This window comes from Mustela nivalis, assembly GCF_964662115.1.
Source record: "Mustela nivalis genome assembly, chromosome: 5".
Lineage (NCBI taxonomy): Eukaryota > Metazoa > Chordata > Mammalia > Carnivora > Mustelidae > Mustela > Mustela nivalis.
This window is the reverse complement of record NC_139024.1, coordinates 89,114,685-89,141,569: the sequence shown is the minus strand read 5'-3', so window position 1 is coordinate 89,141,569 and position 26,885 is coordinate 89,114,685. Positions and strand designations below refer to the sequence as shown.

Below are 26,885 nucleotides of genomic sequence, written 5' to 3'. Positions count from 1 at the left end.
GTTTATTTTTGCTTTTGGTGTCTCATGTAAAAGTCTCTTCCCCCAAACCAGTATCAAGAAACTTACAGTCTGTGTTTTCTAGTTGGAGGTTTATGGATTCAGTTCTTATGTTCAAGTCATTTATCCTTTCATGTTTTGGATGTGTGGTGTAAGAAAGGGATCCAGTCACATGGTTCTGCATTTCGTGTCCAGTTTCCCCAGTACCGTTCACTGAGGAGAAAGTCCTTTTCCCCATTGTATATTCTCTGCTCTGTCATAAGTTAAGACCATACATGTGTGGGTTAGCTTCTGAGGTTTCTTTCTTTTCTTTTCTTTTCCTTCCCTTCCCTTCTCCCCTCCCTTCTCCCTTCCTTTCTCTTCCTTTCTGGTTTTACAGTTTATTTGTTGGGAAAATATTTTTCCTGTAGGCATACATGCAGTGTGGACTTCATTGATGATGTCTTCATACACTTTGGTAGGACTTTTCTCTGTCATCTGCGTTTTTGTAGATGAGTAGATGAATCTATTGCTTTCAACAGGTTGAACATTTGGGCAGAACTACTGAAGTAGTATTCTATTCTTCCATCAGACACCAGATTGTGTCTGCTTGTCTTCTTTTGTGATGTTCTCAGTTCTGATGATGTATATCTATATTTCCTTTTCCGTGGTAGGTTTATTTATTTTAATATTTTTTATTTTTTAAATTAGCATATAATGTATTATTAGCCTCAAGGGTACCGGTCTGTGAATCGCCAGGTTTACACACTTCACAGCACTCACCATAGCACATACCTCCCCAATGTCCATAACCCTGTGGTAGGTTTATTCAAGTGAAATTACTTTCTCTTAAAAGTGTGGATTCTAAATCATCCTTATAATATATATTTACCTGAAACAGCATGTTTAAAGAAATGCATTTATTGGAAGCAACGGTTGGAACAGGATATAAATATTATTAATTCCCATTCAATGTTAATAATTCTTCAGAGCTAAGTTTAAATTCTTCCATCATTTTTTTTTTGTTTTTTGTTTTTTGTTTTGTTTTGTTTTTTGCCTGTCACAATAAAGTTTATTATGAAAACAGGCTGGTGTGGGGAAAGGGGACAGACAAGTACATTTAGGTTGGGTGGCTCAGGTGAAGTAGTGCAGCTTCTTCACATTGATGCCATACTCGCTGAGGGCAGGGGTCAAGTCCTCCATGGTTAGAGTGTACTTGTGGTCCTTGCTCTTGCTTCGGGAGCTGCCAGAAGCTGTGCCCTTCATTTTGCAGTGCTGTAGGACATCGTTGGCAATATCTGAGATGAATTTCTGGGCAACTAGCGAGATGAGCCGAATTATGCGTGGGTCCGAAGCCTCAAATTCAGCATGGTTCAGGTAGTAACCAGTCACTGCGTCTGGGATCGTAGGCATATAATCTTCCAGCTGCATCAGGAAATCCACCAGAGGCGTGCTGGACACCACTGGCTTCACGTCTCCATTGGCCGCGCTCGGCAGTACATAAACCCCATTAGACATGGCCCCCTCCGGGGACGCCACGCCACTAGCCGACACCGGAGCTGCCCCGCGCCGCTCGGCTGGCTCCCCGGCCCGCGCCACCACGGGTCCCGTGCCCCCTGCCGCAGCTCCAGCCCCAGGTCCCCCTACAGTCCCCGCGGGGCTGGCCTTAGCTCTGTATTCATTTAATATATGAATAAATAAACCTTGCCAAAGGTACTATGATTATCAGTTTCTGAATTTTCTTTTTCTTTTTTTTTTTTTTAAGATTTTATTTATTTATTTGACAGAGAGAGATTACAAGTAGGCAGAGATAGGCAGAGAGGCAGGCAGAGAGAGAAAGGAGGAAGCAGGCTCCCCGCTGAGCAGAGAGCCCAATGCGGGACTCGATCCCAGGACCTTGAGATCATGACCTGAGCCGAAGGCAGCGGCTTAACCCACTGAGCCACCCAGGCGCCCAGTTTCTGAATTTTCTATTGTGTTCAGTTGACCTGTGTGTCTGTTTTGGATGCTAGTACCATACCGTTTTTTTTAACAGTAGGTTTGTAAACTAGCTTGAAATTGGAGTGTGGTAACTCCAGGTCACTTAGTTGCTTGCTTGCTCTTTTTTTCAGGGAGATTATTTATTTATTTATTTATTTATTTATTTATTTATTTATTTTTACTTACTTTACATTTGTATTCTAAATGTTTTTCCTTCACTTTAAAAAAAAAAAGATCATGTAATATGTTATTTGTTTCTAGGGTACAGGTTTGTGATCCTTTTGTTTTACACAATACACAGTGTTCACAACGGAACATACCCTTTCCATGCCCATCACCAGCCACTACAGTCCCCCAACCCTGTACCCTTCAGAAAACATGTTTGTTTCCTGGGTTTAAGTGTCTCTTCTGCTTTGTCTCCTTCTCTGGTTTCATTTTGCTTCCTTTTCTCCTCTCTTCCCCTAGGGCCCTCTGTCTTATTTCTTAAATTCTGCATATCATCCATGAAATAATTGGGGCCGCCCATGGTTGTTCAGGCCTTAAGGCGGCATGCAGGTTATTCCTGCTCTGAGGTTTCTGCACAGCTACAAAGGGCACAATTTCCTCCTGGGTGGCAGGTGGAGTCCTGGGGTATGGCTCAGTGGTCCCCAGTATGGAGGGCTTAGGGGTCGTGCCTAGGGGTCATGCCTCTGGGGACGGAAGACTTAAAACCCATTCTAGGGTTAGGGTTAGGGCCTACAGGCATTGCAGTTCCAATCTGTGGGTGCTGAGGCAGGCTACCGGGGGGGCTGAGGTGAGGGAGGTAGAGAGGTGGTGCGTCTAGATCTGGGTTTGTAACCGGGGGGGGGGGGGTCGCCTATGCTAGGGGTGGCCGCAGTAGGGTATATAGGTTTCTCTCACTCTGAGGGTTCTGTGCAGCTCCAAATGGCACAATTTCATCTTGGGTGGCAGGTAGAGTCCTGGGGAATGAATCAGGGGTCCCCAGTATGGACGCCTTGGGGGCCATGCCTCTGGGGATGGAAGCCTGAAAACCCAACTTAGGGTTAGGGTTAGGGCCTAGGAGTATGGCAGGCTCCATCCACTAGCGCTGAGGTGGGCTCCCTGAGGGGCTGAGTTGAGGGCATGGGTCAGGCGGGTTTAGGACTTTGGGTTTATGGCCAGGTTGGCTGCTGTTTGTGGGGTTGGCCTCAGGGGGGCAGGCAGGTTACTCCCACTCTGAGGGTTCTGTGCAGCTTCAAATGGTACAGTTTCCTCCTGGGTGGCTGGCGGAGCCTTGGGTGTGGCTCAGGGAATCCCCAACCTGGAGGGCTTGGGGGCCAGGCCTCTGGGGACAGAAGCCTGAAATTCCAACTTAGGGTTAAGTTTAGGACCTATGGGCATGTCAGGCCTGACCTGTGGGTGCTGAGGCATGCTATCTGGAGTGCTGAAGTGAGGGCGGTGGTCAGGTGGTGCGTCCTGCTCCAGGTTTGAAACCAGGGGGGTTGCCAATATTAGGGGTGGCCTCAGTGCGGTATGCAGTTTTTTTCCAGCTCTAAGGGTTCTGTACAGGTCCAAAAAGCACAATTTCCCTCTCAGTGGCAGGAGGAGTTGGGGAGTGGCTCAGGAGTTGCCAACATAGCAGATTTTGGTGCCATGCCTCTGGGGACAGAAGCCTGAAAATCCAATATAGGGTTAGGGGTTAGGGTTAGGGCCTCTGAGCATGGTAGTCCCCATCTGCAAGCGCTGAGGCTGGCTCCCTGGGGGCTGAGCTGAGGGCGTGGGTCAGGTGGGGAGTAGGACTTCGGGTTTGTGGCCAGGGTGGCAGCTATTGATGGGCTTGGCCTCAGGGGTGCATGCAGGTTTCACTGCTCTAGGGGTTTGTGCAGCTTCAAACAGCAGAATTTTCTGCAGGGTGGCTGGTGGAGTCCTGGGGTGTAGCTCAGGGACCATGCAAGTTTCTCCCACTGTGAGGGTTCTGCACAGATCCAAATGGCACAATTTACACCTGGGTAGCAGGAGGAGTCCATGGGTATGGTTCAGGGTTCCCCAAACTGGAGGGCTTGGGGCCAGGCCTCTCAGGACGGAAGCCTGAAAAGCCAACTTAGGGTTAGGGTAGGGCCTCAGCGCATGGCAGGACCAGTCTGTGGGTGCTGAGGTGGGCTACCGGAGGGCTGAGGTGAGGGCGGTGGTCAGGTGGTGCCTCCAGCTCCAGTTTTGTATCCAGAGAGGTCACCAATGTTGGGGGCCTCAGTGGGGTATGCAGGTTTTTCCCGCTCTGAGGGTTCTGTGCAGGTCCAAATGACACAATTTCCTCCTGAGTCCTGGGGAGTGGCTCAGGTGTCCCCAGTCTCATGGGCTTGGGGGCTATGCCTCTGGGGACAGAAGCCTTAATACCCAACCTAGGGTTTGGGTTAGGGCCTAGGGGCATGGCAGGCTCCACCTGCTAGCGCTGAGGTGGGCTCCCAAGGGGGATGAGTTGAGGGCATTGGTCAGGCAAGGACCAATAGGACCAATAGGACTTGGGTTTGTGACCAAGGTGACCACTATTGATGGGGTTGGCCTCAGGGGGGCATGCAGGTTTCTCCCGCTCTGAGGGTTCTATGCAGCTCCAAATAGCAGAATTTCCTCCAGAGTGGCAGGCAGAGTCCTGGGAAGTAGCTCAGTGTTCCCCAACCTGGAGGGATTGGGGGCCATGCCACTGGGGAAGGAAAACTGAAAACCCAAGCTAGGGTTAGGGTTAGAGCCTAGGGGCATGGCAGGCCTGATCTGCAGGCACTGAGGCAGGTTATCTGGAGGGCTGAGATGAGGGCAGTGGTCAGGTGGTACATCCGGCCCCAGGTTTGTAACCAAGAGGGTCGTCGATGTTTGGGATACCCTCAGTGGGGTATGCAGGTTTCACCACTCTGAGTTTTCTGCACAGCTCCAAATGGCACAAATTTATCCTGGATTACAGGCGGAGTCCTGGGGGAGTGGCTCAGGGATCCGCAACCTAGAGGGTTTGGGAGCCATGCCTCTGGGGACAGAAGCCTGAAAACCCAAACCTAGGGTTATGATTGGGCCAAGGGGCATGGCATGCTACATCTGCTAGTGCTGAGGCAGGCTCCCTGGGGGGCTGAGTTGAGGGAGTGGGTCAGGTGGGAAGTAGTGAAAGACCCGCGGATCCCCTTACCCAAGAATCCAACACTGCCACTGGATGCAAACAGCAAGAGGTTTATTGTTACGCAGGTACCGGCGGGTGGTCGGCAGCTCCAGCAAACCGAGCACACCGACCGGAGAGAAGCAGGGTCTTTTATAGAAGGGTACACATAAATTTTTGGGGGGGTGCAACTGATTGGTTAACAGTTTGAACTTTTGAAAAAGGCATATTTGGGTTTTGTTGATTGGCTCTGGGGACCTGCGCGCGAGAAGAAAGTGGCGGGAAGGGGAACAAAGAGGGGAGGTTAATCTTATTACTTCAGCAGAAAGGCATCCTGTCTACGTGACTATGCAGCCCCCTTGCCTACGTGACTATGCCCCGGCTATTAGGAGAGGGTATCTTGTTCAAACAGGAGTCAAGTGTCATGTCCTAAAAGCCAAGCGGTTACAGAAAAGCAAAAGAGCAGCTACATTGAATTCAACCCTGGGGGAAGGGTCTTTTCATGGCAAGGGGAGGAGGGGTACTTTTACACAACAAAAGAGCAGTTAATTACTTAACGACGAGGGGGGGGTCTTTCAGTAGGACTTCGGGTTTGTAGCCAGGTTGGCCACAGGGGGTCATGTAGGTTACTCCCACTGTGAGGTTTCTGTGCAGCTCCAAATGGCAAAATTTCCACCTGGGTGACCCTGGAGTCCTTGGGTATGGATTAAAGTTCCCCAGACTGGAGGGCTTTGGGGCCAGGCCTCTGGGGATGGAAGTCTGAAATCCCAACTTAGAGTTAGGGTTAGGGCCTAGGGGGTATGGCAGGACTGATCTGGGTGCACTGAGGCAGGCTACACAGAGGACTGAGCTGAGGGTGGTGGTCAGGTAGTGTGTCTGGCTCCGGGTTTGTAGCCAGGTTGGTTGCCAATGTTGGACTCAATGGAGTGTGCAGGTTTCTCCCACTCTGAGGGTTCAGCACAGCTCCAAATGGCACAGTTTCCTTCTGGGTGGGAGGCAGAGTCCTATTGTGTTTCTCAGGGGTCCCCGAACTGGAGGGCTTGGGGGCCATGCCACTGGGAATGGAAGCCTGAAAACCCATCCTAGGTTTAGGGTTAGGGCCTCTGGGCATGGCAGGCCCCATCTGCTAGCACTAAGTGGGCTCCCTGGGGGGCTGATTTGAGGGTGTGGGTTAACAGGAAGTAGGACTATCAGGGCGGCTGCTCTTGATTGTGGTTGGTCTCGGGGGCATGCAGATTTCTCCTGCTCTGAGGGTTCTGCACAGCTCAAAACAGCAGAGTTTCCTCCAAGGTGGCAGGCAGAGTCCTGGGAGTAGCTCAGGTTTCCCCATCCTGGAGGGCTTGGGGGGCATGCCTCTGGGGATGGAAACCTGAAAACCCAACCTAGGGTTAGGGCCTCTGGGTATGGCAGGCCCCATTTGCTAAGGCTGAGGCAGGCTCCCTGGGGGGCTGAGTTGACGGTGTGTTTCAGGCGGGGAGTAGGACTTTAGCTTTGTGGCCATGGTGGCCACTACTGATGGGGTTGGCCTCACGGGGATCATGAAGGTTTCTCGCACTGTGAGGGTTCTGTGCAGCTCCAAAGGGCACAATTTCCACCATGGTGGCAGGTGGAGTCCTGTATACCCTGAGGGGTATAGCTCAAGGTTCCACAACCTGGAGGGCATGGGGGCCAGGCCTGCGGGGATGGAAGCCTGAAATCCCAAATTAGGGTTAAGGTTAGGGCCTAGGGACATGGCAGGCTTGATATTCAGGTGCTGAGGTGTGCTACCTGGAGGGCTGAGGTGAGGGTGGTGGTTAGGTGGTGCTTCCTGCTACAGATTTGTAACCAGTGTGTCGCTGATCCTGGGGATGGCCTCAGTGGGGCATGCTGTTTTCTGCTTCTCTTAGGGTTGTGTGCAGCTCCAAATGGCCCAATTTCCTCCTGGGTGCAGGCAGAGTCCTGGGGAGTGGCTCAGGTGTCCCCAATCTGGAGGCTTTGGGGGCCATGCCTCTGGGGATGGAAGTCTGAAAACCCAACCTAGGGCTAAGGTTAGGGCCTAGGGGCATGGCAGACTCCATCTGCTTGCACTGAGGTGGGCTCTTTGGGGGCCTGAGTTGTGGGTGTGTCTGGTAGGGAGTAGGACTTCTGGTAGGGAGGCTGCTAGTGATGGGGATGGCCTCAGGGGGGCATGAAGTTTTCTTGCACTGTGAGGGTTCTGTGTAGCTCTAAATGGCACAGTTTCCACCTGGGTGGCAGGCAGAGTCCTGGTGAGTGACTCAGGGTTCCCCAACCTGGAGGGCTTGGGGACCAGGCCTCTGGGGATGGAAGCCAGAAATCCCAATTTAGGGTTAGGGCCTAAGGGCATGACAGGCCTGATATCTGGGTGCTGAGGCAGGCTACCCTGAGGGCTGATGTGAGGGAGGTGGTCAGGTGTTGTGTCTGGCTCTGGGTTTGTAACCAGGGGTGTTACCAATGTTAGGCTTGGCCTCAGGGTGGTATCCAGGTTTCTCCTGCTCTTGGGTTCTGCGCAGCTCACATGGGCACAATTTCCTCCTGGGTGGCAGTCGGAGCCCTGGGGAGAGGCTCAGGGATCCTCTATCTGGAGAGCTTGGGAGCCATGCCTCTGGGGATGGAATCCTTAAAACCCAATCTAGGGTTTAGGTTAGGGCCTGGGGCATGGCAGGCTTTATCTACTACACTGAGGTGGACTCTCTAGGAGGCAGAGTTGAGGGGGTGGGTCAAGCAGAGAGTAGGACTTTGGGTTTGTGGCCAGAGTGGCCGCTGTTAATGGCTTTGGCCTCAGGGTGGCATGCAGGTTTCTCCCATTCTGAGAGTTCTGAGCAGCTCCAAATGGCCCAGTTTCCTCCTGGGTGGAAGGCGGAGTCCTCGGGTGTGGCTCAGGAGTCCCCTACCTAGAGGGCCTGGGAGCCAGGCTTCTGAGGACAGAAGCATCTAAACCCAACCTAGGGTTAGTGTAAGGTTCCTAGGGCATGGCAAGCCCAATCTGTTGGCATGGGCCAGGCTCTCTAGGGGGCTGAGTTGAGAAGGGAGGGTCAGTCGGTGCATCAGACTTTGGGTTTGTGGGGAAGGGGGCTGCTGAATGTGAGGGTGGCCTCAGGTGTTATGCAAGTTTCTCCCACTGTGATGGTTTTATGCTGCTCCAAGCAACATGGTTTCCTCCTGGGTGTAAGGTAGAGTCCTGGGCATGACAGACCAGATCTGCCAGCACTGAGACAGACTCCCCAGGAGCTGAGTTGAGGCAGGGTGTGATGCAGCACGTCAGACTTCGAGTAGATCTCTCTCACAGGTGCCTGGCTGGATGACAGGTGGAGGAATGATTTGGGATCTTTTCTCCTGAAATAGCAGGCATCCTTCAAAACCCTGATGGGCGGGGGGGAGGGGGGGCTCTCTGTCACTTTGAGTGCAGGACAAGGGATTTGGGAGTCCTCCCAGATGAAGTTTGTTCTATGAAGGTGGCTTCCTTCTGAGATCATTATGGTACCACACTGCATGGCCATTCCTGTGGGACAGAAAGCACGCTGCTGTATTTATTCTCCTTGTACACTGTGGCTACCAAAGAGGAATCACACACTCATACTCACAAGTTCACACATACATCTCCATTCCTGAGCACCACTACCATGGAAACTACCGTGAATTCCCATTGGGCTGCAGACCTGTAGACATGCCATTCAAGGTGTCCATAGAGGAGGATGGAGATGGAGTTCTGGCTAAAAGGATGGAAGTCCTTGCCTCTGGGGGTGAAGAAATTAGATTTGACCCAGAAGGCGCTACATTCTACTCAAAGAAGTGATGTGATCCTAGGATCTTAGAGACCAGGGATGGGCACAGACCTTTCTGTAAAGTCTTCTGTAAAGATTTTCTGTTAGGTGTTTCAGTCCATGTGGTCTCTCTGACAATGACTCCACTCCTGCATTTTGGCATGAAAGTAGCCACAGACCATCCATAACTCATGTTCCAGCCACAACTGATTGACAGAATACAGTGGGAGGTCCCATTTGGCCCATGGGTGATAGTTTCCCACACTCCAGATCTGCAACATGATGGAGGATGCAGGTGAGGGCTCTTCTTTTCCAGTGGCAGAGTGGGAGTACACCGGGATCTATCCTGCGTGACCCTGGCCAGTTCACTTGAAAAAAAAAAAAAAAAAGATACTTAGATTGGTGAACAATTAAGTCCTCAGGAACCCCCCCCCCCACCCTTTCTCTGTAGGCCTCGAGCTTCCCACAATATGTTTGTCTGTGGTTGAATTCTATGTAGGTATTGTTTGGCTGAGTAAGTCCCCATTGTTGGTGGGTATATCATGTGGGTGATATACCACACAGATGGTCATCTTGTTCAGGCCAAGACCATGAGCACATTTAGGGTTCTCCTGAAGTAGCAGAGGATTTAGCATGTGTGGGCTTCAGGACAAGTCTGATTCAGCACTCAGAAATGTTATGGCCCGGCTTTCTGGGCCCTCTATGGCACTGGCACGGGACTGGCCTATACCACTTCTGCAGTCATGATGGAAAAGTCCCTGGTCTGGGGGTCCACACTGTGCTTGGCTGTGCAGGCTGAGACCTGAGGTTCCTCCCACCTCATTGGCTGGGACCAGGTCCCATGCCCATGGATGAGCCAATCCCTGGAGCCAGGAAGTGGAGCAGTGGAGATTGGCACAGGTTGTTAGGACCTCTGTTGTAATGACTTTTCTAATGGCAGTGGTGGCAAGACCTTCTGGGATGCATCTTTTAATAAAACAAATATTAATTTCTGATAGTAGGTGGGTCCAAGGTGTTGGCTTAGCACCTAGCACCTCAGTCCCAGCCCCTCGGTACTACTGTACTACTCTACAGAGACAACGGCTGAGAATGAGCAAAGCGGATGGAAACTGATCTGGAGTGCACAAGGCAAGGGTGTGTCTGTGTGTAGGGGGTTGGGGATAATAGCTCTGGCCAAGCTGTATCTCCATATTATCTAGGTTCAAGAAGGTTCGGGAAATCCGTGGTGTTTCACTATCCATCATTTTGCAGATGAAGAATATGCCTTTTGCATGGAGTATGGCAAGACATGTTCCAAGTATTGTATAGTTGGAATGGAAGTCAGGGAGAGCGGCACCCTCCATCTGCTAGGATAGGTGTGAGTGGCTTAGTGCTCTAAAGAAAGTGTCTGGCTTTTGCCTGCACACAGGACTGATGAGGACAGTTCACGGTTTTGTTCTGAGGATGGAGTATTGGAAGAATGTGGTGCCCTTTGTAATCCCAGGAAGGGGACAGATTTGGAGTCTGTAGTAGTGTTACTTTGTGGGAGTGGTGGTGAGCTGCAGCATCTGCTTCAAGAGATGTCTGTCCTTTATTGAGTGCTGGGTGTGGTTTCTGTGACTTTGTCCTAAAGGCTGGGATTTCCAAGGAGTGGGATTTTTTGGCTTCCCCGTAAGGGTTGGTCCACCGGGAGTGGGCAAGTCCTGTTCTGCTGAGAAGTGTGTCTCTAGCAGTTTGAGTGTGTATTACAAGCCTAGAGGTCAATGGGGAGGCAGTTACAATGGCCAGCAGGCTATTGGTATTGATAATTTTTATGGGTGAATTCTGTAGGTTGAGATGTTAGATCTTATGGTTAGGGATCCTCATTAAGTGCTCATAAAAGGTGGTTTTTCTGAGTTTCATATTTCATATCTTTTTATTGCTTCTCATAGCCCTCCTTGTACTTGGTATTCCAATGAGCAGTGCATTACAACGTTGCCTGCATTTTACATGTGCATTGATGAGGATTTGAGAAAGGAAAATGTTGTCAGTGCTTCCACAAATTGTACATTGGAACAGCCAGATAATAAAATTCTATTTTTGACACAAAGTAGGATGTATCCTGCTGTGATTCTTAGTTTAAACCAGGAGAGGGGCCCCTCTTTGGGTAGTGGTAATGAGTACCATAGGCCTTCCTAGGGAACATTATCAGATTCTATTGGAAACTTGGTCTTTGTTACTGTGGAAGAATCACGAGTCAACCAATTATTTGTCTCCTGTTTCATTTTCCATGAACATTTCCACAGTATTTGGTTTCACACGTCTACCATTGTGAAATCATCCCAACTTTGGTACTGGCTCACCCTTCTCTGCCAAGGGTATGTTTGGGCCAAGAAAAAAGACATTTCTGGGTGACTGGGAGACTCTAGGACCAGAATGCTGTCAGTAGGGAGTTACGGGGATCCTAAATTCCAAACCAGCTCCTGACACCCAGATGAAATACATTTCAGGTTAAGAAACTTCAGATAGAATTTTGTGTCCATGATGGCAACTGAAGAAAATGTGTTATCCCTACACCTAACCTTAACCCCTAACTTTAATGCTAAAACCTAACCTGACCTTGAAACCCAAACTGGAACCCTGAATCCCAAACCTGAAGTTGAACCCGAAGTCTGGACTCTGAATCTGAGTCTTGGATCCAAGCCCTGAACCACTAACCCAAACCCTAAGTCAGAACTTTGAGTCTTGAACCCTGAACCCAAATCCCAGCATGAACCCAAACCCCAAATTTGACCTTGAACTTTATCCCATAAGCCCTGAGTCTTAAACCCTAAATCATAAACCTAATGCCCTAAGTCTAACTGTTCCCTTGCCCGTCACTCTAAATCCTCACCCTGATCCTAAACCCAAACCTGATCTAGAACTCTGACTAAAACGTGCACCTGAACCCAAATTCAAACCTTTCATCACACTTTGTTTATGTATTCCCCATTGATGGATATTTGCAGATTCTACCTTTTGATTCTTGTGAACACTGTTTGGGTTGGGGGCTGGGGTAAGGGTCTTGGATTGGGGTCAGGACCAGGCTTGAGAGCAAGCTGAGGTTAGAGTGTGGGTCTACATTAGGGCCAGGGTCATGTTCAGTGCCACTTTTTGGGTTAGAGACTATTGTCATTCCATATTGTTTCCAATTCATTGTTCCTTAGCTGTTTTTGGAGAAGCTGGGGGATATTGAGCTCCATACAGCTTGAATTTCCAAAATTAAATTGCTTCAGCTGTAACCTGGGAGGGAGCAAGTGCTTCTACTGAAGGGTGAGCTCCCCTAATCCTGCACTGCCTCCACTGCCTTCGGAGGGTGCAAGACCCCAGCTCCCTCCTCAGCCTGGCCTGCATAGCCTCAGCTGGGACAGGAGACTGGCTTCCTCAGGACCACTGTAGAGACTTCTGGAGGACATGGGGCCACTCCCAAGCTGAGAGTACAAGCTGGGGAGGATGTGGGTCCACATCCACACTGACAGGACCTGCTGTGGTGGATGTGGGGCTGCATTCACACTGACAGCAGTCTAGCCCCCACCAGACAGCTGCTGGAGGACAAGGTGAGGAGAAACCGCCTGAGCGAAGACTGGCGAGGGGGTGCGTGGTCTCAGGACCCCATTGAGGAAGGGCACATTGTGTAGACACTGGTGCTTCTGTGGTTTTGTGTGTGGTGATGTGGCCTCCCACGGTGCTCTGTGCAGGGCCTTGGGCTCTCCCCATTCGGGGCTCAGAGGTGCTCCCCAGGTCCCTGCATCTGTGTTTGTGTGCATACGGATTTGGTTCCTGGGGCTCCTCAGACAGTCTGCAGTCAGGGAGCACCTGCCTGTCTTGGTGCTCATGCTCCCCCCGCCTGTGCCCTGCAGGATTCTTCCCGTGTCCACACCCACTTCAGGGCTGGTCCAGAGTCTAGAAGTCTGGGAGCACCGGTGCAGACTCTGTAGATGGCTTGGGGGGAGAGCAGGTATTTTCCCAGTGTTGGTTCTTCCCTGAGCACAGAGTGTCTTCATATCTCTGTGTGTCTCCTTCCATGTCTGTCATCAGTGTCCCATGGCTGTCAGGACAGGTCTGTCACCCTCTTTGTTCAGAGGACTCCTAGGTATCTTGTTCTTTTGGATGCAGTAGTAAATGAGATTGTTCTTTGTAGTCTCTTTCTGATGGTTCCTTTGGAGCACGTAGCAATGCAACTGATTTGTGTATATTGATTTTGTTTCTTGCAAGTTTCTTGAATTTATTCGTTCTTTTTGCCTTAAACTCAAACTGCCAGTTATTTGACCAGCAAAATGGGTTTATTTGGGAATAGCAGAGAATCACAATCTGGGATGAGCAAACTATGGTCACATCACATGCAAGTGCAAGAAACAAAGGAGAGGAACATTATTTCATGGAGAAGGAAAAAGTTGGGAGGGTTGCTTGGAGGGAAAGTCCACTGGAGAAAGGCAGGGGTTTGGGGTGATGGAGGATTCTCACCAGCTGAGCTGTGGGGATGGTGGATTTCTTGTAGGAGATGAACCCTCCAGCTTCTCCTATGGGGCCTGGAATGGATGAGTGTCTACTGTGGGGATTTTATTGTGGGGTCTGTAATGGACACTGACCGGCAGGTGCCCCCTTCCAGCTTCCCCAGTCCACTTTACTGAGGCTTCCCTTCATGCTTTTTCCACAGTTCTAACCAGGTTGTGGTGGAACATTGTGGATAATTGGAATTCTGAATCCCACTGCTTCTACTGCACCCGAGACCGTGGGGGAGCCCAATTAATCCTCCCACAAGTCTCTTGCTAACATGTGGCCTCCTCCAAGGGCGAGTGGCCTCTCCACAGTGGGTGAACTGGATCTGGGAAGGCTTGGCCTCCATCCCAAAGTCTGATGTCCTCTCTGCTTCTGTGACATGCTAATGTGGATGTTTGGAAGAGTCATTTACTCTGCGGTGATTGCACATCTGCATTAACTTGATACAACAGCACAAATACACTATATCTCCACACTCAGACTCCACAGCTGTCATTTCTTTACCATGTTTGCCACTTCACAGGGGATACTTCAGTGCATTTCACCCCCCAACAGGAACACTGTCCCATGGAACCACCATATAACCTGAAATGAGGAGATCATTACAGATTCCACCTTATAAAATGACCATATGTCCACTTAAACTGTGTCTACCCACCCGACTGTCTGAAATATCTTTCACTATTCTCCAGGTCTCTTCTGGTTAGGGTGAGGGTTAGGCGTTAGAGGTTAGGAGTATACGGCTATGGTTTAGGATTTAGGATTAGGGTTAGTTTAGGGATAAAGTGAGGGTCAGGTTCAGAGTTCATGTTCAGGGGGTTGATGAAAGTGGGGGGATTGCTGGGATGGGCCCAGCTTTGCTTTCAGATTTCTCCTGCCCTGAATCCTTTCTGGGGTTCCAAATGGCAGGGTTTTCTTGTGTTGTAGGCTTAGTCCTCAGATATTGCTCAGCTGTCCTCACTCCCTGGGGCATTACAGGCAGACCCTTGGGGATGGACCTCTCAGAACACAACCTAGTTTAAGTGTTAGGGCCTTGGACCTAACTGGACCAAACTGAGGGTGCATCGGTGAGTTTCCTGGGGCAGGGGGATGGAGGGTTGAGTCGAAGGTGTGGGTCACGATGAGTGTTAGGATCCAGATTTGTGTTCAAGGGTGAACTAAATGTGGGCGTGGCCTCAGGTGGATATACAGATTTCTCCTACTCTGAATCCTTATCAGATTTCCAATTGTCAGGGGTTCCTTCTGGGTGGTAGGCGGAGTCCTCTGGTATTGTTCAGGTGTCCCCAACATGTAGGGCATTCATGTCAGGACTCGGGACAGAACCCTGAAAACCCACCCTAGGGTTAAGGTGAGGGCCTAAGGGCATGTCAGGCGTGAACTTCCCAGGCTGTTAGATTTCTACTGGGGGATGAGTTGACACAAAATGTCAGGGTGAGTGTCAGGCTCCAGCTTTGTGCCCAGGAGGCCGCTGAACATGGGGGAGGGGGTCCTCAGATGGCCATGCAGATTTCTCCAGCATTGAATCTTTTCCAGAGTTCCAAAGGGCAAGATTTCCTTCAAAGAGTCCAGCTGAGTCCTCTGCTGCTGCCCAGGTATCCCAAACTCCTGCTCTTTGGAGCACGACCACTGGGGATGGACCACTCAGAACCCAAACAAGGGTTTGGGTTAGGGCCTAGAGGCATTGAATGACAGATCTAAAGGTACTTTTGGGAGTGTTCCAAGGGCTGCGTTGAGTGCCTGGGTCAGAGTGACTGCTGGCTCTGGGCTTGTGTCCAGAGGTCCACTAAATATGGGTGTGGCCTGAAGTAGGCATGCAGATTTCTCTTGCTCTGAATCCTTTCTGGAGTTCCAAATAGCACAGGTTCCTTCTGGGTGGCAGGAGGAGTCCTCTTGTATAGCTCAGGTGTCGGCATATCCTAAGGATTGAGAGTCAGGCCTCTGGGGACAGAAGACTCAAGGCTAAACCTATTTTCAGGTTTAGGGCTGAGAGGCATGGCAGAGGTTTGTAGGCCTTAACATGAGCTTTCCAGGGAAGTGAGTTGAGGGCTTGGGCCAGAGGAGTGTCAGGCTCTCTGTTGTGTCCAGGGACCCCTGAATGTGGGGTGGATTCACATGGGAATGCAGATTTGTCCTGCTCTGAATCCTTTCCGGAGATCCAAATGGTAGGGTTTCCTTCTGGGTGGCAGATGGAGTCCTGTGGCAGTTTTTAGGTATCGCAATGTGTAGTACTTGGTGGCCAGGCCTCTGGGGACAGAAGCCTCAAATTCCAACTGAGGGTCAGTGTGAGGCCCTGGGGGCATGGCAGACCCAATCACCCAGAGCTGATGCAAACAACTTCCCAGGTGCTGAGTTGAGGGCTTGGGTCAGGGTGAGTGGCTGGCTTCTGGATCAAGTGTAGGTGGCCAAGGAACATGGGGGTGGTCTCATGTGGGCACACAGATTTCTCCAGCTCTGAATTATTTCTGTGGGTCCAAATGCCACAGTATCTTCCTGGGTGCCTGGTGAGACCTGTTATTTTTCAGATATCCCAATGTGTAGAGCTCAGCTACCAGGCCTCTTGGGGACAGAAACCTGAAAGTTTAACCTAGGGTTGGGGTTAGGGCCTAGGGGCATGGCAGGCCTGATTTTCCAGTCTTGAGGTGAACTCCTAAGGTGGTGGAGTTGAGGGCTTGGGTCAGGGTGACTGTCAGGTTCCGGGTTAGTGTCCAGGGGACCACAGAAAGTGGGAGTTACCTAAAGTGGGCATGCAGATTTCTCTTGCCTTGAATCCTTTCTGCAATTCCAAATGCCATGATATCTTTCTGGGTGCCAGGCCCGCTCTTCATTATTTTTCGGATATCCCCAATGTTTAGAGCTTGGCTGCAAGGCCTCTGGGAACAAAAGCCTAAAAGTCCAACATAGGGTTGGGGTTAGGGCCTACATAGGGGCATGGCAGGCCAGATTTTCCAGTGCTGAGGCAAACTCCTTATGCCACAGAGTTGAGGGCCTGGGTCAGGGTGACTCTCAGCCTCTGCCTTAGTGTCCAGAGGACCACTGAAAATGGGGGTTGCCTCATGTGGGCATGTATATATTTCCAGCTCTGAATCCTTTCCAGAGTTCCAAATGGCATGGTTTTCTTATGGGTGGCAGGCAGATTCCTGTGGCATTGCTTAGGTATCCCCAAAGTGCAATGTTTAGTTGCCAGGCCTCTGGAGATAGAGGCCTCAAAGCCCAAGCTAGGGTTAGGTTTAGGGCCTAGGGGTATGGAACGCCTGATCTGCTCGAACTGAGGCCAACTTCCTGGGGGCTTAGTTGAGGGTGTCAGGCTCTGGTGTATGTAGCTGTGATGAGGTTTAGAATAGAAGTGAGGTCCAGAGCTGACAACCGAGAAAAAATTCTTAAGACATCTCTGGTGCAGAGAGGTGATTTGATTCAAGTATGGGACAGGACCTGTGGGCAGAAAGAGCTGCTACACTGGGATTGTAAGGGCTGGTTGATTATATACTATGGGGGGGATGGTAAGGAAAAGGGAGGTTTCAAAAGCACTTTCCTATGCTAAAGAGTACCTACAAGATACCAGAGGTCCTGCCATTGTCAGGTTACGGTGTTTTTGCTTTTAGTAAGGCATGAACAGTAAAATAGTTGGCAGCTTCCTGGAGGAATGTCAGGACATGCTATCAATGACATGCTATCACATGTCCTTATCAAAGAAGAGAAGAAATTTAGGTTTAGAAGAAATTTAACTTTGTTTACATTTCCCTCTGCCTCAGCCCCCCCTCAATTTTAGGGTGGGGAAGAGGATGTTAGGGCTTTAAGAACTGAGTTATGGGTCTTTGCAAGTTAGGCTATTGATAAGGAAGCCTCTTCCTTATAAATCACTAGGACATTTGTGAACTGAGGGAAATTCAGGTCTTGCAGGATTTTGATCTCTACAATTTAACTATTTGTTTTTCCTTTAGGGCAGCCAGGAAGGCCCAAGGAATGTCACAATATCCCATGGGGGCAGGGTTGTAGGGTGCCAGCTTCTGGTTTGTCCTCAGCTTGCCTTCTGTTCCCTCATCAGCTGGGGGCCTCTGAAGGTGGGTGGGTTCAGGTGAGCATGTAGATTTCTCCTGCTCTGAATCCCTTCTGGTGTTTGAAATGGTATGGTTTCCTTCTGGGAAACAGGCAGAGTTCTTTGTCTTTGCTCATGTTCCCCAACGTAGGGCTTGGGAGCCAGGCCTCGGGACACAGAAGCCTCAAAGTCCAACCTTGGGTTACAGTAAAGGACTAGAGCATGGCAGGCCTGATCTGCAGGCAGTGAGGCAAGCTTCCCCAGGTGCTGAGTTGAGGGCCTGGGTCAGGGGAGTGTCAGTCTCTTAGTTTGTGTCCAGGGGGCCATGGACATTGGGTGTGCCCTCATGAGGCATGCAGATTTGTCTTGCTCTGAGTCCTTTCCGGAGTTCCAAATGACGCGAGTTCCCTCTGGGTGGCAGGATGGGTCCCCTTGTATTGCTCAGGTGTCCACAGTCCCTAGGGCTTGGGAGCCAGGCCTCTGGGGACAGAAGACCCAAAGCTAGACCTATTTTCAGGGTTAGGGCCTAGAGGCATGGCAGAGGTTTGTAGGCCTTGAAGGGAACTTTCAGAGGGACTGAGTTGAGGGTGCGGATCAGAGGAGTGTCAGGCTCCCTGTTGTGTCCAGGGGCCCCTGAATGTGGGGTGGATTCACATGGGCATGCAGATTTGTCTTGCTCTGAATCTTTTCTGGAGAAACAAATGGCAGGGTTTCCTTCTGGGTGACAGATAGAGTCCAGTGGCATTTTTCAGGTATCCCCAATGGGTAGCACTTGGTGGCCGGGCCTCTGGGGACAGAAGCTTCAAATCCAACCAAGGGTTAGGGTGAGGGCCTAGAGATATAGCAGACCTGATAAGCCAGTGCTGAGGCGAACAACTGCCCAGGGACTGAGTTGAGGGTTTGGATCAAGGTGAGTTGCCGGCTTCTGGATCGAGAACAGGGAGCCACTGAATGTAGGGGTGGCCTCATGTGGGCACGCAGACTTCTCCTGCTCGGAATCCTTTCCATGGGTCCATATGCCACAGTATCTTTCTGGGTGCCTGGCAAGACCTGGTATTTTTAAGATATCCCCAATGTGTAGGCCTCTGGGGACAGAAGCCCTAAAGTCCAACCTAGGGTTGGGGTTAGGGCCTAGGGGCATGGCAGGCCCAAATATCCAGTGCTGAGGTGAACTCTATAGGCAGCAGAGTGGAGGGCCTGTGTCAGGGTGACTGTCAGACTCTGGATAGACTGCAGGGGGCCACTAAACATGGGCGTGGCCTCATTTGGGCATGCAGATATCTCTTTCCTGCCCTGAATTCTTTCCAGAGTTCCAAATGGTATGGTTTCCCTTGGCTGGGGACGAGGGGGGCAGGCATGTTCCTTGGTATTTTTCAGATATCCCCAATATGTAGAACTTGGCTGTGAGGCCTCTCGGGACAGAAGGCTCAAAGTCCAACCTAGCATTGAGGTTAGGGCCTAGGGGCATGACAGGCCCAATTTTCCAGTGCTGAGGTGAACTCCTTTCCATAGTACATTTCCTTCCTATAAACATCAATCAGGACATGGAATTAAAATTTGTCAAAGAAATGTGTCACTTATAAAATGTCTTATGGTTTTATAATAAACCAGATGTTTATTTACTTTGAAATATAAGTTTCAATAAGACAGGATGCCTAGGTGGCTCAGTTGGTTAAGCTTCTGGTTTTAGCTCAGGTCATGATCCTAGGGTCCTGTGATTGAGCCCTACATCAGGGTCCCTCTCCCTCTGCCCATTCTCCCTGCTTGTGCTTTCTCAAATAAATAAATGAAATGTTAAAAAAAAATTTGTTCAACAACACAGGGTTAAATGTGTGTTACCACAGATGTTTATTTACTTCTACCTCAGGGTAACAGACAAAATATTTAAAGAATTAAAAAGGTGCTTTTTAATTTTTTACCCAAGCTAATTTATAGCCTTTATTTATTTGAGGGGTACAAACAGGGAGCGGGGCAGAGGGAAAGAGAATCTAAAGCCAACTTCCCACTGAGCCCAGAGAATGACTGGGGCTGATTCCCAGGACCCCGTGATCATGATCCAAGACAATGATCATGACCCAGAACCAAAAGTCAGATACCCAACAGCCTGTGCCACCCAGATACCTCTAAAAAGGTATTTTTAAAGAAATCAAATATCTTACCTGTTGAGTTCTGCATCCTTTCTGAATTCTATCCATGTGTTGCTAGGTTATTAAACATATTGATCAAAAGACTAGTATACACACTGGCTGAAGGAGCTGGGGGCACCTTTGACGAATATTTAGAAAGTGTCATCATCTTTCCCAACCTGTAAAAAATTCCTTATTAGTTTAATATTAGTGTATTACAGTGATGGAATTAGAGATTCCCAGGGCTATTTCAACATGCTTTAAATTCCACCTTCTTCCCAAAGTTCTGTTGGTTGGATGGCAATGTCCCATACTTATTATTTCATGAATAGCACATTCTCTCTTTTTTTTTTTTTTTTTTTTGGTCTTTATTTTTTTAAAAGGCAGTTACTCGCCATTTCCTACCACCTCCTGGCAACCACTAATTTACTTTCTGTCTCTGTGGATTTTAGGCTCCCTCCTAGGTAATACTTACCTACAGGATTCTACATTTATTTGTTTTTTAAAGAAGATCGTATTTATTTGAGAGATTGAGAGAACAAGTGGGAGGAGGGACAGGAGAAGCAGACTCCCTGCAAAGCAGGACCCTGGACCCTGGGATCATGATCTGAGCCAATGGCCATTACTTAACCAACTGAGCCACCCAGGTACTCTAGGATTCTACATTTAAAATCAATTTTCCAAGGAATTTTGAGTGCATTGCTCCATTGATTTCTAACATCTTCTTTTAGTAAAAAGAAATCTGGTGCCAGTGGAGTTCTCTTCTCTTTGTAAGTTATCTATTCCCCACCCCCTCTGTAAATTTTTAAAATTTTCTCTCTATCCCCTTCTGCAACTTGACCACAAATCTATCAAGGTTTTGGGTTTTTTTCATTTGTCCAGGCTCACTGTGGCTGCTGTGTTAAAGACTAGGCAGAGTCAACTACAGTTCAGGGACCACAGGGCAGTGGAGGGTTGAGAAGTGGCTAGACTTGGATATACTTTGAAGCTGGAAACAACAGGGCATGCCCAGGGGTTGGCTGTGGGGGACGGGGTAGGGGGAGGGAGAGAAGTTCACATTTATGCCCACACTACTGAAAGGATGGAGATGCCATCTCCCCGGATGGGGAAACTAGAGAAGCCCATTTAGAGTGAGAAAATCAGTCATCTGGTTTTAGACAAGTTGAATCTGAGATCCCCATTAGATATCTGGTGATGATTTTGAGAAGGCAGTTGGGTATTTCCAATTTAACATTATGTTTTCATCCTCTCTCCATTTTCGTTCTGTGTTTTGGGAGAGGTCTTTGGATTAATTTTCCAAGCAGTTCCATTCTGTTAATGAGCCCGTCCGTTGGTGTGGGGGTTTTTGTTGTTTATGTTCTTTGTGGAAGGGGAGAAGGGGAGGGGAAAATTTCAAGCATGTATTAAGGAGAAACAGCACAGTAAATCTCCCTGTACCCAACACCCAGCTTCAACAATTAAGAACTCATCACCAGTATTGTTTCATATATGCTACATCCATCTTCCCTTGTGCCTGGAATTTGCTTAAGCAAATTCCATACATTTCAATTGTGAATAATAATTCATTTTTAATTTCCAAAATTTTTAGTTGATTTTCTCCTGGGGACGTAGTATCTTCATTTTCTTTCTAAAGATTTCTTCTCAGCCCTACTGCCTCTGTTGCCTCCAATATTGGTCATTCCCATTTTTTTTCTTTCAGTGTGTCTTTTCATGATACCGGTTTTCCTCACTTGTTCAGGGATTCCTGGTTATCTGTCCATCTCTGTATTGTACAGCATTCCCTAGTCTTCTGCCTATTTATCCTCGTCTATATTTCACCTATTCTCATTATCACAGACTACTCACAGTGAGGTGGGGACAGGGAAGATACAGCCAGGAGTGTGCCTGGCTGCTTCTGTGGAAACACACAGTTTCGGCCACTGGACAAAAGTCCCTGTTGCCTACTGGTCAGTGCAAGTGGGACCGGGGGAAGAAACCAACGATCTTAGAGGATGCAAATAGTCTAGAACTGACCACATACAGGAATGCCACGTACCATTCTCCACCTCCTCTTATACCTTCTGGCTCTGAGGTCATTGCTCTGCCCTCTGCTGTAGTCTTGCCCTGCACATGCTTGAGGTTGAGTTTTTCTTCTCTCTTGATTCTCCACACACTGATCTTGCCTTTCTCTCTTTGAGACTCCTTCAGTGTTTCTGGCCCAATGACAGCACCTTCTCTTACTCCCTATGCAGTTTCAGATCTATCCTGTAGGTTGTCAACTGCCCTTTAGCATCTTTGCTTTCATTTCAGAGGTTAGAGTGGACCCACGTGTATAAACTATCCATAGGATCCAAATTTCCATGTTTGTGAAAAGTAATAAAGCTGAGGCTCAAGGAGTGGCAAACTGCAATGCTTGATTTCATTACCTTGAATACTTTGGTGGCTACTTTTTTCTGAAGTGCCTTATGTTGTGATGAATGGCACCAGAGTTCTGCTAATTATTCTCTAAGACACCTATGCCTCCTTCACTGGGAATAAACTTAACAAAATTGAATCATTACAATTAAAAACAGTAACCATAACACAACACTATGCAGGGCTGAGCATTGCACAGCTAATGTCAAATCTAAAGGTAAGGGGATCAGAGTGAGCCAAGGGAGGCCCTAGAAGAGGAGAGAACCAGTGACTGCCACCACCAAAGACCTTCATTCTTCGTGCAAATTTGGCCCAAGTCCTATCAGTAAATACACAACTGAAATCTTGGAGAGAACCCATCCCTACCACGCTGCTTCTCTCAATCATCAGAGAGGGCTGGCATGTCCCAGACGCAGGAACTTCCAGGGACACCTCTGTGCATGGACTCCCAAGGTGAACACTTGAACTCCCCAATTGGGGTGGGCCTGGGGCCCACTGGGACTCTCATCCCATGGCTCTCGTGAAGGCACTGAGCTGAGGACGCATCAGAGAGTCTGAGAACAGCTGACTCATAGGTGAGATAAGAAAAAAAGTGCTACTTCTCGATCATTAAGTGTTATTTTATGAAAGATGTTAAATATGGATATACTACTAAATTAATCTTATAAGCAATATTTGACCATTTCATCCACATTTCTGAAAGTTTACATATCCAAGTGGGCATCTCTTCTCATCGGCAAACTAGGCCCCCCACTTTACATTGAGACACATGTGGAAGGTGAGGCATTCCAAGGGCATTTGAGTATGAAATTAAATTATTAATAATGCAAAAAAACTTGCTATCACAAACCCACCTATAAATGATAATAATTAAGTGATTTGCAAAGCTACGGTGTTTGTCGACCAGAAAGCAGAAGTGCCTTTTCTCTTCAAGTAGAGATTCTTTGCAACCATCTGCAGTAAATCTCTGGATTTCGCTCTGGTGAGATGTAGCAGTTTCTACATACTAGGAAGATAAGTAATAATTATACAAGTATGTCATGAGTAATCAAATAGCTGAACAGCCAGACATTCCTCTTGTGCCATATTTATACTTGGTTTCTTTTGAAATGGAGTAAACACTAAATGCAGATAAACATGAGATACAGTAACAAAGTGGAAATCTGATCTGAGCAGGTATCATCATTCTCATTAAGATCCCTGACTCATGTGTGCAAGGATGTTGCCAAAGGCCTTACATTCTGCACAGGGCAATCTGCACCAAATATTACTTCATGTTTCAGGGATAAGATTGTGTTCTATTGGAAAATCAAGGGATTTGAAACCAGAAAGTTCATATTTAAACCCTAGTTCTAAGTAACCCTAGTTACTTAGAACCCTAGTTCTAAGTTCATATTTAAACCCTAGTTCTAAGTAACAACCACGTGACCTGGCCCAAACCCCATTTTCTTCATCTGTAACATGGGGAGAGTAATGCTAATCATGCAACATCTCTTGCCAACACCCCCCACCCCTACCGCCCCCAAATCAGGAGAAAATGCCAATGTTTTTAGGAGGCTACTAATTATTCTTAACTCTGGAAAACTCTGTAGCTTTGAGCTCATACCAAGTCAAAAATGCTCATTTTTAACTTCAATAGCAGCACAGCACTGAGTGGATGTATAGTGTAGTTTAGTATAGTGTAGTGTAGCATAGGTGTAGTGTAGTATAGTGTAGTGTAGTATAGTATAGTATAGTATAGTATAGCGTAGTGTAGTATAGTATAGGCTAACTGAGCCAAGTAAGCAGCCCTGTAAATTGTACAAATTGTCAACAACAAAATAGTACTAAAAAGTTCACCTCGATTTCTTTGTGTTCTTATTTGAGTGCATGTCATCCTCCTTGACTTTTCCTTCTGATCTTCAACTCAGCTTGAGATTTCTGTTTGGTGTCTTTTGAGAGTTGCCTGTAAGTTAAACATTACGCAGATTTGAGTGCAGCACCATCCCAGCTGTTGGGCAGTTACACTGACTAACATTTCCCCTCGGTGTCGCCCTGTGCACCCTCACCTCATACTGGTCCCTCCCTTCAATGTGTAGCTGTCTGACCTAAAGTCCCCTGTTCATACAAGGGGCTACTGGCCCCAAGGGCAGCTCTTAGAAGATAAGAATGTCTTGTCTTTTATTCCTCATTTTCTCAGTTTTCTTAGGACACTGAGTGTTAAGTTCTTTGGTGAATAAATAAACAATACTAAAAAAATAATAATAAAATAAAAATAAACAAACAATACTAAGTCACATGCTCCTGTTTTATGACTTCCAGTTTTTAAAAACAGAATGAGCAAGTACAAGCACTTCAGATTATTTTAGTTGCTGTGTAGCAGTGTTTTTGGAGCTTCACAGACCTGAGTTAGAATTCTGGTGAAATCCTTCACTTCCTATGTGATCTCAGCAACTACTTAATTTCTCTAAATTTCACGTTTTCCCTTTAATCCATACAGTAACAATAAGAGTAGCTACATTATGGAGTTTCTGTAGGGATAAAAATCTGACAATATATGGAAAATGCTTGTCATTACATCCCCCTAAGCTGTTGTCGATGGTCTTGCCACCTTCCTCCAGTGTAGAGAGCACATGCACACAGGGGCAATGGGGTGATTTCAGGGTAACTATACTGCTTACTGCCACATGGGGGGTCTTGGTGAGGAGGGGACTTTGAATGGCAAGGAAAGCAGGTATTCCCTAGCAGATAAGGGAGATGAAAGAGATATGTGACAGGGCTGGAGGGTCAGGCAGAAGGAGAAAACTGCTGGAGTCCTCAATAGTGGGTGATAGGCAAGGGACACCAGACAGGAGCAGTCTCTGATAAATGGACCTGGGGTCTCCAGCGAGCCCTAGATGGTGTTCTTCCACCCATGTCTTACATCCTGAAGTGCTGGTTTGTGAAAGCAACAGTGCAGCTGCACTCATACAGGTGTGGATGTTGTCCCCATATATGTGTCCTTTGAAAACAGTGTTTCTGAGGAGCAGGAGGATTCCTTGCAATATTCTCCTCTCTGCTTTTTAATAAAGATCTCAGGTGTTAAAGCAAACAGGGCACCCAGCTTCAAGAGAGCTTGTCAGTTTCATGCATCTGTATATATACTCAACACTAAGCTCTGTCCACATTCTTTGCTGCTGGATAAATGGGGAAAGAAAGTTCTCTTCCAGCTCAGAAATCAGGCAAGTGCAGCCTCCCGGAATGCCAGGCCCCCATGCCCCATACCCATGTCCAACCATGGAGGTGGAGAAAACAATGTACTCACATTTATATATTTTACATCAAGTTCCATTTCACATCAAGTTCTTCTCCAGCTCATGTATAATCTCTTTATGGGATTTTTTAAAACTGTTAACAAAAGGAATTAAAAAGCCATACCAGATTAGAGACATTAACCAACATAAAGTTTAGAAATAGAATATATTTTATTTTATAAGTATAAAAATAGTTTATATACATTTTCATCAAGACTCTCATTGAGTTTCTTGTAGGCACTTGAAATCTTTATGAGAACACGGCCTGGAATAAAACCAGATATGAAGGGGAAAAGTCACTGTGTGGATTTTGTAAAGATATTAAATAAATTAAAATAACGGAATGAAGCACAATCTACTGCCACCCTCTGGTACCTTGAAGCATCAGGCCCTGTGGCATGTTGGAAATACCGACAGTGTGTCCGTGGCAGGGTTGGTGCCAGAGGGACCCAGGCACCAGCAAACTTACTCTACAACACTGCTCATCCAAAGAATGCCAACTTTGTCTTCAGATTCACATCATGCTTTCCGTATCTTCTCATTCCCTAAGCTGAATCTTGTTTATCCAATTTTTAAATTCTCTTATGCAAGATTACCATGGTCATTATAGTAACTATAAGAATAAATGACTTATTTTTATCTAATCCCCGGAGTAATCTGATTATCTGTCAAGTAATAAAAGATAAAGGTTATTTTATCTCATATTAGTTCTTGTATCATTTTGGAAAATATTAATACCATAGGAAAATGTAGCAAGGGCAGTACTCTGCCTCATATCTCCAGGGACTACACCAATTCTTTGAAACAAGTACAGTCACATGGAGAATGTTCTGAGCTTAACTCCAAAAGCAGCAAGATATGCAAAACCACCTGATATGCAAAGTACATCTCTTACAGTTTGAGGCAGTGTGATGCATCTCTGCTACTAAACTCTGATAAAGGTGAACAAGAGCCTGTCCCTGTTCACTTATCTGCAGAAACCGAAGGGGTCTGAGACCTAAGAACTGGAAAAAAAACAATCATTTCAAACAACCACCAGACCATAATAAACAATAACAAAATATGTTGGGTAGATCCTCCCACAGCCTGGTAGGAATTCCTTGGGTAAACTGAAAGGCTGCAGCTGAAGGAGAATTAAAATTAAGACCATTGTAGATACAAAGAAAGAAAAAGAACACCAACTAGACTATGACTTCAGCTATCAACTTTACACAAATGATACTACGGTGCCCTGTTTTAGAAATAGGACATGTGACTCTCGGGGTGCCTGGGTGGCTCAGTTGTTAAGCATCTGCCTTCAGGTCATGATCCAAGAATCCTGGGATTGAGCCCCGTATCTGGCTCCCTGCTCATTGGGAAGCCTGCTTCTCCTTCTCCCACTCCCCCTGCTTGTGTTCCTCTTCTTGCTATCTGTCAAATAAATAAATAAAAATCTTTTTAAAAATTATATTTATTTATTTGACAGACAGAGATCACAAGTGGGCAGAGAGGCAGATAGAGAGAGGGGAAGGGAAGCAGGCTCCCTGCTGAGCAGAGAGCCCGATGAGGGGCTTGATCCCAGGACCATGGGATCATGACCTGAGCCGAAGGCAGAGGCTTTAACCCACTGAGCCACCCAGGCGCCCCAAATAAATAAATAAAAATGTTTTTTAAAAAAGACACATGACTCTCAAATGGCCAGTCTAATCTCCCTACCCCATCTGAAGACTACGAAATTCATCCCCGTCCTGA

At 47.7% G+C, this 26,885-nt stretch overlaps 1 pseudogene across 1 annotated transcript; it reads right to left on the bottom strand.

Annotated features, from left to right (window-relative positions):
- Positions 1-990: 990 nt before the first annotated feature.
- On the bottom strand, positions 991-23,935 carry LOC309864127 (transcription initiation factor TFIID subunit 10 pseudogene; annotated as a pseudogene). The gene is made up of 2 exons: positions 23,931-23,935; positions 991-1,648 (listed from the first exon to the last, which is right to left on the bottom strand). The product of its transcript is annotated as a transcription initiation factor TFIID subunit 10 pseudogene (transcript).
- Between the last annotated feature and the right edge of the window lie 2,950 nt (positions 23,936-26,885).